General features: G+C 42.2%; 1 protein-coding gene across 1 annotated transcript in view; it reads right to left on the bottom strand.

Annotated features, from left to right (window-relative positions):
• Window positions 1-15000, bottom strand: part of LOC128688793 (nephrin) — a gene marked incomplete at its 3' end in the record, with an annotated part of 745578 nt that overhangs the window by 526707 nt on the left and 203871 nt on the right.

The following is a 15000-nucleotide window of genomic DNA, read 5'->3' as shown; positions in this document are numbered from 1 at the left end:
ATACTTTGTTGCACTCTGGTCTTGCCACAGTTTTTTGCACTCTGGTCTTGCCACAGTTTGTTGCACTCTGGTCTTGCCACAGTTTGTTGCACTCTGGTCTTGCCATAGTTTGTTGCACTCTGGCCTTGCCATACTTTGTTACACTCTGGTCTTGCCATAGTTTGTTGCACTCTGGTCTTGTCATAGCTTGTTGCACTCTGGCCTTGCCATAGCTTGTTGCACTCTGGTCCTTGCCATAGTTTGTTACGCTCTGGTCTTGCCACAGTTTGTTACACTCTGGTCTTGCCATAGTTTGTTACACTCTGGTCTTGCCATAGTTTGTTGCACTCTGGTCTTGCCATAGTTTGTTACACTCTGGTCTTTCCACAGTTTGTTACACTCTGGTCTTGCCATAGTTTGTTACACTCTGGTCTTGCCACAGTTTGTTACACTCTGGTCTTGCCACAGTTTGTTACACTCTGGTCTTGCCACAGTTTGTTACACTCTGGTCTTGCCACAGTTTGTTACACTCTGGTCTTGCCACAGTTTGTTACACTCTGGTCTTGCCATAGTTTGTTACACTCTGGTCTTGCCACAGTTTGTTACACTCTGGTCTTGCCACAGTTTGTTACACTCTGGTCTTGCCACAGTTTGTTACACTCTGGTCTTGCCATAGTTTGTTACACTCTGGTCTTGCCACAGTTTGTTACACTCTGGTCTTGCCATAGTTTGTTACACTCTGGTCTTGCCACAGTTTGTTACACTCTGGTCTTGCCACAGTTTGTTACACTCTGGTCTTGCCATAGTTTGTTACACTCTGGTCTTGCCACAGTTTGTTACACTCTGGTCTTGCCATAGTTTGTTACATTCTGGTCTTGCCACAGTTTGTTACACTCTGGTCTTGCCACAGTTTGTTACACTCTGGTCTTGCCACAGTTTGTTACACTCTGGTCTTGCCATAGTTTGACAAAAAAACAAATCTTGAAGACTGGTGCCTATATACCAGTAGAGAGCTCTTGATCCATGGAAACGAAACTACCCCGTTTTTCTTTGAATCATATGTAATTGCTTCCCATTTCCCAGGCGCCGTACGATCCACTAGTTTAGGGCTTTCCCAATAATAATAATAATAATAATAATAAAAATAATAATAATAATAATGTATATTTCGAGGTTCAACGCTCTCTACCAGACCGGGCTTCATGGTTGACTGCCTGATCAATACACCTGTTAGTGCTATCATTTAGTATGCTCAGTGAACCCCTCTGCTTTTTCATTGAGGGTATTTTGCAACATCTGCCGAGCCTCCTGCTCTCGTTGGGAATAATTTCGGTGTGCTGATTTGCGACCAACTCGACGCCTGCCTTTTAAGAAGTACAGTTCATGGGTCTTCAAGCGTTTCCAGTAGCTTACAGTACTTGGCTGAATTTATATGAGCCAGACTGGTGATTTAGTGTACAACAGTGTTGCAGTCTAGAGAGAACCAGTGACATAGTCATCTCTTGTTCATAAAAGATTTTAGCTAACTAGCATATTATATAATCGTTGCAGCTGTGATGGTGACACAGTTGTCTTCCGCTGTACTGAATGCTTTAATGCTTTAAGTGTGTTATTCTTCGTTCTATTTTTTATTTCTTCATTTTTCCCATAGCGGATTTGCTGAAATTCGCGTTCACTGAACTTTATTTTGGAAAATCTGGTTAATAAGAGCTTGGAAATTTATCAGCAGATTTGCTGTGTCCTCTGTGGGTGTCACTCATAAAAATTCTGGTAATATCTGAAAGGATGATATAATGCTGTGATTTGTCTATGTCGGATATAAGAAAGAGGGAAGAAGCGAGGCGAGTTCTGAATCTTGAAGACATGAGCTTTTCATTGTGACAACCTCTGATCCTCAGATCCTATTTGCTAGAAAATTTACTATCTATATGCCCATTTCTCCAGTTATTCCGTTTTTATGCATTGTATGAGTGCAACACCATGATCACACCTGGAGAAGACTTTCGCAGCAACTATGTGCACTACATTTATATTTTGCTTGTCTTCCATCGCATTTAAGATCATGTAATGTTCAAACAATTGCGACACTCAGGATTGGGTGTGCAGATGCTGTGATTCCATGTCTTTAACAATCTTACTTCTTAAGACTCGAAGATTTTGATAAGTGAAACGTCAGTATAGTTTTCTAAGATTGCTGTCAAATTTATGGACGTGAGGATTAGGGAATTTCTTTTTTTAATAATTGTAGGATGAGTCCTGTATTCCGAGTCAGTTCCCTTGAGAAATTTAAGGCACGTGGCAGGTTTTTTTTTTTTTTCGTTATTATCGAGATCCATGAGCCTGGGCCTGGAGCAGGGCGCATAGACGGGTTAGGGTTATGTTAAAAATTTTGGAGATCACGGCAGATCTGGGAGAGTAAGGAAAAATTCAGTTTGGTTTTCATTTTTCAGTATAATTAACGTCTCAGAGTAAATAATAATAATAATAATAATAATAATAATAATAATAATAATAATAATAATAATAATATTATTATTATTATTAGTATTATTATTATTATTATTATTATTATTATTATTATTATTATTATTATTAACGCTGTAGCAATAAACGACACTTCCATTTTCGTAAGACGCGCACATCCTTCACAAAGCCATGACCAGAAATGGTTCCGAAAGACATTTACCGAAAATAAAAGGAACAAAAAAATAAGGCACCAGATTCAATGATAAATCACTGGACAAGTGGGCTGGACGCCAAAGGACTCTCAGCGCCACAGAGCAGCGTCCAGAATCAATATTGAATGTTGAAGGGACGCTTGCAAGAATAGCGGCTCAAATGACTGCCGCCAGGCTTTTGTACACTCAGTTGAAAACTGATACAAGGAAGACGCGTCAAAAGTGCGTAGAATTTCGGTCTGGCAATCAGGAACGTTGATAAACTGCTGTAAACAGACTGGTGCGTTGTAAACAGTCAGGAGAGTTGTAAAACTGTTTTTGTTGCTACTACTCCTGCTGCTTTTGTTGGTTTGAGTGTTGTAAACGGTATGGAACTGCCACTGTAACAAGCCTGGAAGTGTCATTGTCAACAGTGTAAACATCAGGGATGTGTTACTGGAAATAACCTGTCAGTGTCAGCAGCCTGGAAGTGTCATTGTCAACACCCTGAAAGTATAATTGTTGACAACCTATGAGTGTCATTGTCAACTGCCATATAATTGAAACATCTCACTTACAGAAGAAATGGGAAGTGGGGAAAAAACAAAGAAATGGTTAACGTCTGTCGCACGTCACAGAAGCGAACGCCGTGAAAAGGTGCGTGTTTATCATCTTATATATTAATTCTCTCGGATCACAGAGCCGTAGTGAAGAACATTCTTTTATGCCGGTGAGAGATGCAGAAAGACTCCGCAAAAGTCAGGGACTACTGGGTAGAGAACCATGAATTCATAAAATTAATTGGGGGGGGGGGGGGGAACAACTTATTTCTCGCTACCCTGAATTCTGAATTTCACTTCGCATTCTTTCCATTAACCCATATTCACAGCTTTCACCTGAATGACAGTTTTTTCTATAGTATCAGAATGAGTTAAGGTCCTAAACGGGCAGATAACCGGCTCGAGAGAGAAAAACTGATGACGCTTCGGTCCGTCCTAGACCACTGACTGTCAAGTCACAAGTGTCAAGTCTCCTGGTAAAACATAAGATGGAGATCTAAACATTTGCTTCTATTTTAAACATTTTACAAGATGAACATTTGTGCAGTAATATATTTATTTGATTTTCTCATGAATATTTGAATAACAGTTTGTTTCTTAATTCTTGAATACTTGGATACAAATTTGTTCCCATAATTCCAAGTGAAAATTTGTGTGTTCGTCGTCTGAACTACGAATCCCACAGTACGCAAGGCCTCTATTACAGATTTTTCGAGGATACATTTATGTACAGTCATATAACCACAAGAGACTTAACAAATATAGGAAAGAACTGAGAGAGAGAGGGAGGGGGAAAGAGAGGGTGGGAGGGAAGAATACCTGAAAAACGTTTTCGATGGTCGACGCCCCCACAAACCGGTCACAAACCAGGCTACTAGAAGATCAGGGCCTGATCAACCAGGCTGTTAATGCTGACCGCACGCAGTCCAACGTAAGATCCACAGTCCGGCTGGTCACTACTAATTGAAGGAACTTGTCCAGTTCCCTCTTGAATACAACCCGAGGCCTGTTGGTAATTTCCTTGGAGGGAGGGTGAAGACTCGAGGACCTCTCATACCCACTGAGTTCTCTCTCAGTGTACTCGTTGCGCCAAAGCTTTTTAGCAGAGGTATTTTGCACAGTTTGTAAAGTTTCTTGTTTCGGTGTTAGGTTTGGAACCAGCCCCTCCATTATTTTTCAAGTGTCAGTTATGTGCCTTTCTCACCTATGTTCCAAGGATTACAACTGAAGGGGCTTCACGCATTCCCTATGTTCAGATGCTTGACTGAGTGTATACGGGCAGTGAAAGTTCCTTGTACGTTTTTCAGCTCAGCAACGTCGCCTTCCTTGAGGATGGGGCCTTTAGCATATAGTAGTAATCCTGCCTGGAAAAAACAAGTGACTTGAAGAGAATCATCATTGGATCAGCATATCTTATCTCGAAACTTCTGGTTATTCATTCTATCATTTTTTCTTGCAGTAGCAATGTCAACGTTGTTATCCTTGAGTGCGAGATCTTCCGGCATCATTACTCCCAAGTCTCGAAAATGAAACTTCCGCTCTATTGAATAATGAGAGTTTGTCCTGTGCTCCGTTACAGTCTCTATTTCCTCCATTCTTCCACAGAGAAGCAATTGAAACTTTTCCTCCATTAACACCCAATTGTCTGAGGCCCACTGGAATGCTTGATTTATATCCGCCTGAAGATTCGTTTTGTCCTTGACGAACGCCACTCGGATATTATGGTGCCATCAGCGAAATATGTTACGGTGCTGTGATTTATTACATAGCCTTGTCAACGGATATATAAATGAGAAATGTTACTGGCGCGAGTGCTGTGCCTTGAGGAACAAAGCTTTTCACTGTGGCAGCCTCTGACTTCCTATGTCTACTGCTACAACTTCTCTAATTATTCTTTTGGCACGCATTTTTTTTTTGTGTGCAGGGGTCACAGCAAGGTCGCATTTGTTGAAAGCTTTTACAAAATCAGTGCACATCAGCGTTTAGTTTGTTTTCCATAACATCCGGGACCGCAGGAGCGTTCTGCCCTAAATCCACGCTGCCCTGGACTGTGAAACAGTTGTGATTCCGTGTGACTGGCAATCTTGCTTCCTAGGATCCGTTTAAAATTTTTAGTAATGTGTTAGGGCTATTGGTCTTTATTTTATTCGCAATTGCCTTATTGCCTCCTTTGTGAAGTGGGGCATTATGAGTAGTTTTCAATGACTGGGATGGCACCAGTGTCCAGGCACCTTAATAAATGAAACTAAAAGCTCTAGATAGTGGCTTCTTACAATTTTTGATGAATATGGATTCCATAAATCTGGCCTTGGATATATCACCACTGTGCTGCTATTGTTGTATTCTACATAAACAAAAGAAACAAAAGGTAGGTATGATTCACTGCCATAATTCATCACGAGGCTGAGTCTTATACAACGCGTTCAACTCCGTCAGCCTGAGCTAGGAAACTTCAGTAAGACAATGATGTCATCAAGCATTCCAGCAAGGGTTCATCAGCTACGGTAGCTTCAAACATTTCGTTCCAGCATAGCTGGGGATACTATCACTTGAGAATTGTCATCTGTCAGGAAAGCCTCTTCCATTAACATATCTCTATCATCCCAGAATGGATGGGGGAAGGGTAAGAGAAATTTTATATGGGAGACACTAGAGATTGAAAGTTAGAGAGAAACTGGAATAACATTTCTAACTACATATATTGTAAATATTGGTAAATATCGGTGTCGAGTCATTATAAGCCTAAGAATATGCCCTTAGCTTCATGATAGGGATGGAGGAAGAGTAAGGAGGAGGAGGAGGATTCAGGTCCAAATCGGACAGAAACGTCGGAAAAAAAATTCCCCCCCCCCCAGTACCAACAATACCACCAGTCCGATGACATTCTCCTTTGCAAATATACAGGGTTTAAAGCCAGCAACAAACAACAAAATACCTTTCATCCGTGGACTGCTTGCAGAAGCAAAGGCAATGTTCGCGGCTTTCACTGAGACCCACATAAAGGATCACTTAGACAACGAAATATGGATCCCAGGTTACAACCTATACAGATGTGACAGAGTGAACAGGCAAAAGGGGAAGGGGGGTTGGCCTGTACATTGCAGAGTCACTTGTTTGCACAGAACTGCTTAATGCCTCAAATGATATAGTGGAAGTTTTAGCAGTAAAGGTCGAGAACCAAAACCTAGTCATTGTGGTAGTCTACAAGCCTCCGGATGCAACATCCCAGCAATTCCAGGAACAGCTGTTAAAAATTGACCACTGTCTGGAAAATCTTCCAGCTCCTGCACCCAACATCTTGCTCCTGGGGGATTTCAACTTAAGGCACCTAAAATGGAGGAATATAGCAAATAATATTGTTGCAGTAATAACACCAGGAGGCAGCTCTGATGAAAACTCACACTCACACGAGCTTTTAAATCTCTGCACAAAATTCAATTTAAACCAGCAAATAATAGAGCCTACTAGAATGGAGAATACACTAGACCTCATCTTCACTAACAATGATGATCTGATAAGAAATGTCACCATATCAAAAACAATATACTCAGATCACAACATAATTGAGGTTCAGACATGTATGCGCAGAGCCCCAGACCGACAAAATGAGATTAGTCACGAGGGAGCATTCACCAAATTCAACTTCAATAACAAAAACATAAAGTGGGACTAAGTAAACCAAGTCCTAACCGATATAAGCTGGGAAGATATACTAAGCAACACAGACCGCTACTTACGCCTAGAACAGATTAACTTGGTGGCACTCGATGTATGCACAAGACTTATTCCTCTAAGAAAAAGGAGTAGATGTAAAATAGAAAGAGACATTCGCTCTCTTTACAGGCGACGGAAAAGAATAACAGAGCGGCTAAAAGAGGTCAATCTATCTGAAATGCGTAGGGAGACACTGGTCAGAGAAATAGCAAACATCGAACTTAAGCTAAAGGAATCTTATAGGAGTCAGGAATCGCGGGAAGAACTAAAAGCCATAAATGAAATCGAAAGAAACCCAAAGTATTTCTTCTCCTATGCCAAATCAAAGTCGAGAACAACGTCCAGTATTGGGCCCTTACTTAAACAAGATGGGTCCTACACAGATGACAGCAAGGAAATGAGTGAGCTACTCAAGTCCCAATATGACTCAGTTTTTAGCAAGCCACTAACCAGACTGAGAGTCGAAGATCAAAATGAATTTTTTATGAGCCACAGAATTTGGTTAACACAAGCCTATCTGATGTTATCCTGATGCCAAATGACTTCGAACAGGCGATAAATGACATGCCCATGCACTCTGCCTCAGGGCCAGACTCATGGAACTCCGTGTTCATCAAGAACTGCAAGAAGCCCCTATCACGAGCCTTTACCATCCTATGGAGAGGGAGCATGGACACGGGGGTCGTCCCACAGTTACTAAAAACAACAGACATAGCCCCACTCCACAAAGGGGGCAGTAAAACAACAGCAAAGAACTACAGACCGATAGCACTAACATCCCATATCATAAAAATCTTTGAAAGGGTCCTAAGAAGCAAGATCACTACCCATCTAGAAACCCATCAGTTACACAACCCAGGGCAACATGGGTTTAGAACAGGTCGCTCCTGTCTGTCTCAACTATTGGATCACTACGACAAGGTCCTAGATGCACTAGAAGACAAAAAGAATGCAGATGTAATATATACAGACTTTGCAAAAGCCTTCGACAAGTGTGACCATGGCGAAATAGCGCACAAAATGCGTGCTAAAGGAATAACAGGAAAAGTCGGTCGATGGATCTATAATTTCCTCACTAACAGAACACAGAGAGTAGTAGTCAACAGAGTAAAGTCCGAGGCAGGCACGGTGAAAAGCTCTGTTCCACAAGGCACAGTACTCGCTCCCATCTTGTTCCTCATCCTCATATCTGACATAGACAAGGATGTCAGCCACAGCACCGTGTCTTCCTTTGCAGATGACACCCGAATCTGCATGACAGTGTCTTCCATTGCAGACACTGCAAGGCTCCAAGCGGACATCAACCAAATCTTTCAGTGGGCTGCAGAAAACAATATGAAGTTCAACGATGAGAAATTTCAATTACTCAGATATGGTAAACACGAGGAAATTAAATCTTCATCAGAGTACAAAACAAATTCTGGCCACAAAATAGAGCGAAACACCAACGTCAAAGACCTGGGAGTGATCATGTCGGAGGATCTCACCTTCAAGGACCATAACATTGTATCGATCGCATCTGCTAGAAAAATGACAGGATGGATAATGAGAACCTTCAAAACGAGGGATGCCAAGCCCATGATGACACTCTTCAGGTCACTTGTTCTATCTAGGCTGGAATATTGCTGCACACTAACAGCACCTTTCAAGGCAGGTGAAATTGCTGACCTAGAAAATGTACAGAGAACCTTCACGGCGCGCATAACGGAGATAAAACACCTCAATTACTGGGAGCGCTTGAGGTTCCTGAACCTGTATTCCCTGGAACGCAGGCGGGAGAGATGCATGATTATATACACCTGGAAAATCCTAGAGGGACTAGTACCGAACTTGCACACGAAAATCACTCACTACGAAAGCAAAAGACTTGGCAAACGATGCAACATCCCCCCAATGAAAAGCAGGGGTGTCACTAGCACGTTAAGAGACAATCCAATAAGTGTCAGGGGCCCGAGACTGTTCAACTGCCTCCCAGCATACATAAGGGGGATTACCAACAGACCCCTGGCAGTCTTCACGCTGGCACTGGACAAGCACCTAAAGTCGGTTTCTGATCAGCCGGGCTGTGGCTCGTACGTTGGTTTGCGTGCAGCCAGCAGCAACAGCCTGGTTGATCAGGCTCTGATCCACCAGGAGGCCTGGTCACAGACCGGGCCGCGGGGGCGTTGACACCCGGAACTCTCTCCAGGTAAACTCCAGGTAAGTCTCTCCTATGTGTGGGGATACTGCTGTGTTTACCTGTCAGCATAGTTGCTGATCCCTGTATTCCCAGTATTATATAGCATAGCATATTAGTATCATCCCTGTGCTTTAGACACGAGATCCCTCGTAGGCCTTTGGCTTGGTGTGACGTCATGGGCATACACATGGGCAGTGATCCCTTTGTCCCGCCCTCACTCAGCGGCAGACCGTCTAGGCGTAAACAGGCTAGGTAACTGTGGCTCCATCTCCCATCTCAGTCTGACAATATATCTACCATCCTACAAGTGTGTCTACTTTCAACCTGTGATATCTCCATTCAAGAACCCTTACGATAAATGGTGACAGCGGAGGGCCTGTAATTCTGACGATTACAGCGATTTCTGGAGATAAAGTTGTCGACCAGCAAGACGGCCATTTCGTGTTACCAGTAGGCCTACCGAGGTTCACCCCATCCAGCTACCTCAAGCCAGCTACTCTACCAGCTTCTACATTATTCACTGGTCAGTCTCTTTGTATTAGTGTTTCCTGCTTTTTTGCATTACTCCCGAGGGGTTGACCCGAGTTTGCAAAATAAGCCAGCTTCCAGTCTGTGGTGGGGGAGTCAGAACACCCGAGTCCAGTCCAGCCTAGCCTACTCCATCCAATTATTTTGCCTGCCAAGCCAGCTTCCACCCCTGCTGTGCTCATCGTGTGAAGTTATCAAGCTATTCTGTGTGAAGGGTTAAGATAAGCCAGCTAGCAACTAACCCAGGTGTCTTACCCCAGTACTCAGGCAAGCCACGTGACTAGTCTTCATCGCTTGTGATTCAAGTTCCAAGCATTCTGAGTGCTCCTTGTCATCCTTGTGGTGTTGTAGTATTTCGTGGGTTTCTTCTAAGCCAGCCGGCTTAGAATTATCTTCGCGGCAGTGTGGGTTTTCTCAGTGAGGCTTACGACGTTCAACCCATAAGCCCAGCCACTCACGATCACGTGTGTCGCACCATTGCCGGTCTCAGACGCCTCGCTCAGCCATTACCCACAAACCCAACTACAGTCGGCCATTACAACTCACCTACCTCATCAGTGTTTTGGTGCACTGCTAAGGGTTGTAGCACCATATTTTAAGGACCACATAGGGGGTCAAGAGCTAGAGAGTGGCGCGCCATCTTTAAAAGCCTCCTGTGTGTTGTCTCTCGCCGATTTAAGCGCAATTCTACGATCATCTGTGCAGAGGACAGCAGCAAGACGATATAAACAATCCATCAATCTCATTTTTTCAAGTGTTACAGCTATAAAATTTTTTTTTAGAGACATTTGCGAGTGTTGAGACATTTCTTTTGTGTTCCCAGTGAATTTTTCTCTTAGTGACATTCAGTGACTCTTGATCAGACTCAGTGTTTATCATGTACTGATTGCATTCATTTCTTTTAATCTCCTTAATTCAGTGTTAATTTTCGTGCATTATTTTATATCTGTTGTGTTGTGTTTCTTTTTATACACACTTGAAGTAAGTACTTAGTGTTTCCTTTGTTGTGTGTGCAACATATGAGCAGTATAGAACTTGTGTTTAAACTTCAGAATTCCAGTGAATTAACTCAGTAAATTTTTCACCTCATATTCTGCATCACAACTCAGTGTTGTCTGTTATATTTTTCTTCCTAGCATTTGTGTATTTTTGTTTTGTTCCCTGTGTGTTGAACATTCTTGTGTTCATATTCTTTCCATTTAGCCAGTGTCTAATTTGTCTTATTTCCACAGACAATAGTGCCATTTTTTAAAAGACCAAGCAAGAAATAAAATTTTTACTGAATTTTTAACACATCAAGTTTCATTGCAAGAAAATTCTAGTACTGTGTTTATGTTGATTTGTGTCCTGCATCTCTGTAAGTGTTGTATTTCTTTTTGTTGTGTGTTTTTTTTTGCACCTATTATTTTTTTTCATATTTTATTGAACAAATTCACTCTTAGTGCAATTTTTAAGTTCTCCTTTTAAAGTAAATTGTTCTTTTGCTTGTTGTTTAAGTGCAGTTAAGAGTTAAAGTGTTCATTCCTTGATATATTTCTTTTCTTGTGTGTTATAATTTTTATTATTGCACATAGACTCATTTTGCAATAATTCTTGTGCAAATATTGTGTTGCTATTAAAGTTTTTCTTGCAGAAAATTTTATGCAGTGTTGTGCAATACAGTTTATTACAGTGCAGTTTCTTATGCTCTGTTCTGTGCATAGTATTTTATTCTGTCTGTCATTTTATTTTTTTTTTAATTTCAGTGAATTGTGTGTTTGTTTTAATTTTTGCACAAGTTTATTGAGTCCATTTTATCATTTTATTGTGTATTTCCTTGTTGCATTGAAAGTAAAGAAAACTCACTGTGCCATTTATTCAATTTAAAGTAAAAGTTGAGAATATTAGATTTGAGCAAAGTAAAAGTTCTCTTGATTTTCAGTGTTTGTTAAGTTGCATATTATTCTTGTGTGAGTTCTTTGCTTACTGTGTAACTTGTCAATTTTTAATTACTTATGCAGAATAGTTAAGCATTTTTTTCCATTTAAGCTTATTGTGTCATTCTCTCCATTTTTCTTGACTTATGCCCTTCAGTATTTTCACTGAGAAGATGTCCCAGTCACTTTTGAACGTTCACTTAGTGTATCATTCCAGTCAAAGTCAATATGAATCAGTCCACAGTACCAACATTCCCTTACTGACTGAAAGACAATATCTAGCCCTTGAGCAATGTGTTTGTTCTCACAGCTTGTATCTGAGATTTGTTAAAGTGCTGCTAAATGTGAAGTTCAGATTAAGTTCCTATAGATCCACGAATTACTTATTAACGTAGCCGAGCGGTCAGGCACTAGTAATTCTGTCACTCCCATCTGTGTTCCACCTATACCTTCAGACTTGCAGGATAGTGTTCCGTTGCCTCAAGTGTCCGGGGACACTCAGACTGCCTTGAGTGCACAGCCTATCCCTGCAATGACTGCTAGTTCGAGTAATAGTTTCTCCACAGGGGATGCCTTGTCAGAAAACGATTACTTGCAACTAGTAATGCCATCTCTTGTTGATGTGACATGCTGTCTGCAGAAAGACGTCTCTGTTACAGCTAGTGTTCTCACTAGAGTGTCTGTTGTTGTTCCTAATGTTCCAGATGGTGATCCCATCCTAGTTGACAGTAATCAGTGCATTGTAAGAAGTTATTTCTCGAGTAACTTTCACATGTTAACGTTGTAAGTGTAGTTTCTTTATAGCTGATACCTCGTGTCACTGTGTGCGACTCAGATTGAATATCAGCATTGTTCACCGTGTTCATTTCTTTTCTCCTGTGTTTGCAGTTTGAGATAGTAGATTCGTTCTCCCTTGCTCATATTGCGTGTTATAGCGTTAATTTTTTCAACCGGGGGGAGTCATCCACTCCACCGAGTTTGTTCTTTCCTCCAGTAAGGAAGAACTGTTACCTTTATTCCAGAACAAACAGCCTACTGGAAGGTTAGCCAGATGGACCTTGACTATCCAAGAGTTCAATCCCACTTTTGAAAATTTACCTGGCAAGTCAAATGTAGTCGCAGATGCTTTATCGCGACACGTTAGTGTAGTTACTGCAGATCCTCCATTTACTGTCGAGGATGTCAAAACTGCACAAAGACTAGATCCCTTGTGTTCTGGTGTGATTCGATTCCTGCTCCAGGAAGATCTTATTCTTACTGTGAAGCCACCAGCATCCATTAGTGACTTTGTAATGAGCCAAGAATTACTGTATCGAATAGTCGAGTTGAGTACTCCTAGCAGATGAATTAGTAATTCCACAGTCACTAGTGATTGTAGTTGTATCTTTTGTAAATACTCGTTCAGCTCTCTCTCAGTCAAGGCATGTGTTAGCCATTGCAGAGGAATTCGATCCTCCCAGAGATGATAACCATTCTGCATACGTAAACCTCACCCTCGCAGAATTGGGTTTAAGTGTAAACAGCCTGCATAATTAGATGTCCGAGATGAATGAATTTGTCAACTGTGTGTTTTATTATTAGCTGATCAGTTTGTCAGAAATTTTCGTGTTCACGTTCCCTCCGTATTCTGAGAATTAACAGTCTAGATTTGAGTGCACCGAATCTGCCTTTCTGTTAAACACTTCTTTGTATATAATTATTCTTCCTCAGAATCCGTAGAGTGCATGAATACAGATCGATCGATCAATTCCATCCATATTGTATAATGATTTGTTCTTATAGTTTGTAATGATTACGTTAACACCCATTACGTCAAAATCATGTTGTACCATCCATTAGTTCTAAGATATATATGAGTTTGTTATTGTATAGAATCAGCCCAGATCCGCCTGCCTGTTCAGCCTATAGATAGTAGTGTATGTCGGGACGACATACGTAACATGACCGAGCTGTCAGCATAGTTGCTGATCCCTGTATTCCCAGTATTATATAGCATAGCATATTAGTATCATCCCTGTGCTTTAGACACGAGATCCCTCGTAGGCCTTTGGCTTGGTGTGACGTCATGGGCATACACATGGGCAGTGATCCCTTTGTCCCGCCCTCACTCAGCGGCAGACCGTCTAGGCGTAAACAGGCTAGGTAACTGTGGCTCCATCTCCCATCTCAGTCTGACAATATATCTACCATCCTACAAGTGTGTCTACTTTCAACCTGTGATATCTCCATTCAAGAACCCTTACGATATACCGAGCACTTGAATCACTTAAGTGACTCGGTTCTCGCAGCCATAAAAGATTATATACTACAAAATTAAAAACAAAGATAAAACATAAAACAAAAACAACGAACATAAACACTCAACACAAATAAATATCATGACAAGATTGAGGAAGGGCGAAGGAGGGGGACGGGTGAGGGAGGGAGGACGGGTGAGGGAGGGAGGACGGGTGAGGGAGGGGAGAGGATGCGTTGTGTTCTAAGGTATGTGAAGGCCGCATCGGACAGAATAAGCTGCTACCTGAATGGTCACCAGCGTTACCAAGTGAGCCACCTGTGTGTTCAACGCTGCCAGGTGACCCACATGTGTGTTCAACGCTGCCAGGTGACCCACCTGTGTGTTCAACGCTGCCAGGTGACCCACCTGTGTGTTCAACGCTGCCAGGTGACCCACCTGTGTTCAACGCTGCCAGGTGACCCACCTGTGTGTTCAACGCTGCCAGGTGACCCACCTGTGTGTTCAACGCTGCCAGGTGACCCACCTGTGTGTTCAACGCTGCCAGGTGACCCACCTGTGTGTTCAACGCTGCCAGGTGACCCACCTGTGTGTTCAACGCTGCCAGGTGACCCACCTGTGTGTTCAACGCTGCCAGGTGACCCACCTGTGTGTTCAACGCTGCCAGGTGACCCACCTGTGCGTTCAACGCTGCCAGGTGACCCACCTGTATGTTCAACGCTGCCAGGTGACCCACCTGTGTGTTCAACGCTACCAGGTGACCCACCTGTGTGCTCACCTGTTTGATGACTCGCACTGCCACAGAGATGTTATCTGGCTAGAGGAGAAGAGGTGGAGGGAGGAAGACAAAATAAAAGGAAGGAGGGATAGGGGCAAGAATATGCGGGAAGACGACAAGGAGAGTGGGAAAGCGATAAGAATAAAGATAGTGGGGGAGGGAGGAACGATAGGAAGTTGATAAAGAGGGAGAGAGACAAGGAGAGAAAACAGTGTGAGATATAGGAAGTGATGGAGATACGGAGGGAAGAAGATGTACAGGGTATCCACAACAACTCCCTGATTTCAAACAGGTATAACATGTAACATTATTGTAATAATTTCTCGCAGTTTGTAGCTTCAGATGCAAGATTACATTGTTTCATGTGGTATAGAGTAGCATTAAAGCAACTCAATGTGTGCGCCTCTCTGGTTGCTCGGCAAACATCGGTGTGATAGTCCAGTTCGGTCCAGA

The sequence above is a fragment of the Cherax quadricarinatus genome, chromosome 16 (genome assembly GCF_038502225.1).
Source record: "Cherax quadricarinatus isolate ZL_2023a chromosome 16, ASM3850222v1, whole genome shotgun sequence".
NCBI lineage: Eukaryota > Metazoa > Arthropoda > Malacostraca > Decapoda > Parastacidae > Cherax > Cherax quadricarinatus.
Note: the sequence above shows the minus strand (reverse complement) of the source record. Positions and strands in the feature narration are given on the sequence as shown.